Below are 5,043 nucleotides of genomic sequence, written 5' to 3'. Positions count from 1 at the left end.
ATTAATTTTAGGGCCCAAACTCTGTTTGTCTTACAAAAGTCATTGCTGAAGTTTCTGTGGAATTCGGTAGCAAAGGTTTACCTGACAGACATTTATCACAACACAAAGGCGCATTATCCTTGACATTGTGTCAAGGATAAATGTAGTCAACACCTAGTAATGCTATGCGATTTATCACGTTTTATATCTACAGTGTAATTAAAAATGACGTGCATGTAAATTTCTTACTCTATGTAAATCAGTATAAAGATRCACATACACAGGCACATATACAAATGTAATACCCTGTAGTAAAATGTGAGGGCTAGTCTCTACAGCAGATTTTGTTATTATAGCAGAAGTGGTACAAAACGACCGCAGAGGGGAACAGTTTATAGAATATTTCTAGTTCCGGCAGCAGCGTCGCAGTCTATGGTTATTATTTACAGTTTAGACTTCACCATGGCTGATCTCTTTTCAAMGAATTGACTACCCCATAGGAATCAGCTTTAAAGTTCACCAGAGTGTACATAGAGCAAGAGTCACTTATTTTTGGTACAAATTGGAAAAATGTTTAGAGGTCTTACAAAGTCAAATTTTGATTAGCTTCTCTATTGCTATTTAATAGAATATTTAGTATACGCTTTAATGTTACAATAGTAATAAAGGTCAATATTTACCAAATATGATTATTACTATATAATTTGTTTCACGAATTAAATGACATACACAGAAATATTTTAATTATCTTAGGTAAAAGATAGGCATCAGCCTCTCGAAGTACCTTGTCATTGCTGAACAGTTCCTCTGACTTCTGTCTTGGACCAAAACTGTTCAAACCCTGATATCGAATATGTGGATCAAAATTTTAATAACGAACTTTTTCTCTAAAGTACCAGTCAATTCTTATATCTCACATATTATATAAAACTGTACAAAATAACTTTCTAATAACATTATGCTGGTATGTCAAAAATGGATTGAATCGGATAAATAATTCCCTTAGCCTCCATTTACGTAATTGAAATATTTTCGAACTAACGGCTTGCTTTATAACCTATATTGGTAGTCGAAATAGTCCCAAAATAGATTAAATCGGGCGAAAACTTGCCCTAGACCACATATAACTAACAAACCTTATGAATCCGAAGATATTTTCTTGGCAAGTTGCATGATCATGAAATGTTCGATTACATCCAAACCTAGACTTTCCTTACTTGTTTTTATTTGATAGGTATTGGACGGTAAAATCCGTCGCGTTTGTTTCATGAAGATGGGTTGAGTAGTTCTAGAGAAATCAACCGACTTCAAAAACAGCTTCGAGTAAAACTCGTTTAAATAGGGAGCACTTAGCCAAGGCTGTAAAACTAGATTTACTGAAACCCGTAAAGCCATGTAGCCCCTTAACTTAATCGAAAAAGTAAATAAACCATTWGTGTAGAGCAGAAAATTTCCTACAAGACTATGAACTTTGCAATTTAAAATGTTTTTTTTTATTGAGCTATACTATAAAAACTTGCTTTAAAATGATCAAACTTGAACCGTTAATATCTTTTAAACGGTTAAATTTTCTAAAAAGTTCACAAAACGAAATGTGTTTTGCAGTAGGTCTTTCTGAGGTCTTTATGAGTCTTTCTGTCTAATAAAAAGATAAAAATAGAAAATCGTTAGGCCTAAAAAGACTTTCCCTTTAAAATTCAAAACACATACTTAGAGAGTGTACCAACCGAAAAGAAAATTAGTTTTTTTTTCCAACTCAACAGATACACGTCGAAAATGGAATGAGGCCGAATGTTTCCTAGAGTACTTGAAACTTGGTGAGACAACGCCATGCTATACGAGCGAGTTAAGAGCATTTCCACAGAACATCGCCAACGAAATCAGCACCAACTCGCTGGATAGAATAAAATTTACTACTGGGTATACATATACACTTACATACATTCATTCAAGAATGTGGTAAGAAGTAATTATTCAGAAAACCTAAGTAAACGCTGTAACTGTTAAGCGTTCTGCAAATCGAATGTAAAACGCAGTTCAAAAAGTGAAGCTATGTAACTGTCGGGTTTTTTATGAAAGCGAAATGTTGCAGGCGAAGCAAAACAAAAAAGCTCCTCACTTTTAGCTACAGATATAGGCATGTTTTCGCACTTGTAATTCGAAATTGTTGTACGCAAATAAAACTACGCGCCCGCTCAGTATGCAAGTGCGATATCTGGATATCTTGCGCCGATTCAACGATGTCATTGCACCATAATTATACAACATTTAATGCGACTAATTAAACAGAAYAACAACAACTACAAATCGCATGAATACGTGAGCACTTACAATGTGTTATGATATACCTTTGTGTATATGTATGTATTCATGTGAGTATTTATGATCGCTTCACCGATTAAAGGATGCTTGAATACACACATGACAAAGTAGAGACACATATGTACATACACATGCAAATAGAGTAAATCTTTGGAATTTTGTGCGTGCAATTAGTGTACGTGTGAGGCAAAATAATTACTATACCAAGAACCATATATTTGATTTTATCTCGGTATTTGCGAATATACATATTAGTAAACAAAGCAAAGTTGAAGTGAGTACTTAAGTGAAATGACTAAACTTATTAAGTGTATCAATTATATTGAGTGGGGAAATATGTGCCAGAAATGAAAAGTGCAARAAAAAAAYTATAATAAATTTACTAAGCAATAGAGTACCCATGAGGCCACCCAAAACCTTCCAGCTTCTTTACTGGCCTTCGAGCATAACCATACAACACATAACAATTGTGGGAGAGCAGGGAAGATGCACTAATCAAAATTTGTCTACTTTTAAGAAACATGAAACTATGTAGCATATTAGGGAACATTACAGTATTACGTTCGGTTTGAACCTTTTGAAAGCCAATACTGTTACAACTACTAACAGGGATCTTACTTCGATAGTCTAAAACGCCGGTACGTTGTGGTACCAAAAAATGTCTTATAATGAACATAAAGCCATCTTAATTTGACAAACACTTTGCGCCTACCACACATTTTTTGAAACGGCTCTTCTAGTTCGCCGAAAATAAGACTGCCGAGATGTACCTTCTTCCACATAACTTTGATAATTTTCGTTTCTGAAGGTATTTAGCGTTGCCGCATGTGTGCCTTTTGGACAATTTTCGGAACTCGAACGCTTGAGTACGAATACTATGAGTCCTGCTGAGAGCAAGTAGTTAGTTTAACATATCTCSGTTCWMCTATGATGCAGAAGGATCTCGYAGTCGCACATAAGCTGGCCATCGWCCAACATTGGCTGAGCCTACTCGATATCCCTAGGTCCAGCGGGGTCATCTTAGGGTTTTCTTTCTACTAAGATTTTATCTTCAAAAACTGGRTAGCGTAAGACGACGAGAATGCAAAGTCAGCGCTGAGATTAATGTACCATTAGACAGAGCATTAGGTCTGTAAATGTCCATATCTCAACCAGTTTAGATTGAATCTTGCCCGACTCTTGGAGTTTTAATTTAAAACAAGGAAAAATGCTACAACAAAACATTAAAATCCTTCACAAATTCCAAATATTCCTTAAGAGATCTTGTTCTTGCCTTGTCTATGCCAAATTGGATATAGATATCTCGTTAAATGAAATATGCAARAACTTGATTCCGAACAATCTGTTTGTTTGGCTTGGCAACTATATTCTATAGTGGTCCAATCCCCGGAGTTGCAACAAATGACGTTTTTGGCATMCAGAAAAGCAGATGAAACAATCAAGGCCGCTACTCTATCACTTACTACAAATCTTTGGGAAGCTAAAGCAGTGTGTTCTAATACYAGTGTGTTTTGTTTGGTTTTAGAGGATGGAAGAGAAAATTCATCATCAGCATCGTTTTTGGAAGAATCCATGTGCGACGTACCTACATTGTTGTCGTCTRTATGAGAGTCTGGCTGATCTGAATGGTCACGTGTTCTAGCTGATACTTTTCTGGTAAGTGTTGATGTTGAATGACGTTTTGAAAGCTTTTTTTTACGTTCATTTTTCTTGTAATATTTTTTGTTTCAGGTAGATCAATACTTCCAATGCGACCAATTCTTCTGGTTCTCTGGTCCAAGAGAAATGGTTGCTCATTGATAGCAACTTTCCTTTCCTTTGGAAAAGTGCAAGAAGAAAAATAAATGCATTTACAAGCAGCGATGTCAACACTCATAGAGATTGTACGGATATATGCCAAACAMAGGACATTTCTGTCTAAATTTAAATTTAGATACAGACATTTTGAGTTCTGTGTTCTGTTGAGAGAATACACATATGGTCAAAATAATAAGTACATACGCCCGTGTASCATTCAAAGTCTAATAAATTCTCTTTTATTCATGTTTAAAGGAAAATAATATCACATTATGTCTTATATAACAAAAATAAAAATATGAATAATAATAGTTTAAATAGCAACTTAAATTTCAATCAAATAAATAAAAGACTGAAAAAATGGCTGGACAAAATAATAAGTACATCAGGTATCTGCKAATGAAAAAAATTATTATATTGAGTTTTCTGTCTCCTATTTGATGTTTGCTTACTTCTATCATCAGTATCAAGTATATCCCCCATTATTTCCAATTACTTTTGAGATTCGTTTTGGCATACTGGAGATAAGTTTGMGGCACGCATCAATTGGAATCTCATACCAGGTTTTTTCAACAAAATTCCATAACTGATCCTTATTTTGGAACGATTGCTTCCCAATCCGTTGCTTTAGCTCCCCCCAAAGATTTTGGATGGGATTTAAGTCGGGGAATTGACTTGGCCATTGTAGAGTACTCACACCATTATCCTGGAAACAATCTTTTACCAACATCGAAGTATGCTTAGTATCATTATCCTGCTGAAATTTCCAAATTAGTGGCATATTTTCCTCAGCATATAGCAGCATCGTGTTTTCCAAGAYATCTATTGGAATCTATTCGTGGTGTCTGAAATACGATGTATTGGTCCTACACCATACCATGAAAAGCAGCCCCAAACCATTATGTTGCCGCCACCATGTTTAACGGTCTTTTCTGTTAACCGTGA

Source organism: Bactrocera latifrons, unplaced genomic scaffold (genome assembly GCF_001853355.1).
Source record: "Bactrocera latifrons isolate USDA-ARS-PBARC rearing strain unplaced genomic scaffold, ASM185335v1 scaffold_30, whole genome shotgun sequence".
In the NCBI taxonomy this organism is placed as follows: Eukaryota; Metazoa; Arthropoda; class Insecta; order Diptera; family Tephritidae; genus Bactrocera; species Bactrocera latifrons.
This window is presented reverse-complemented; position numbering follows the sequence as displayed.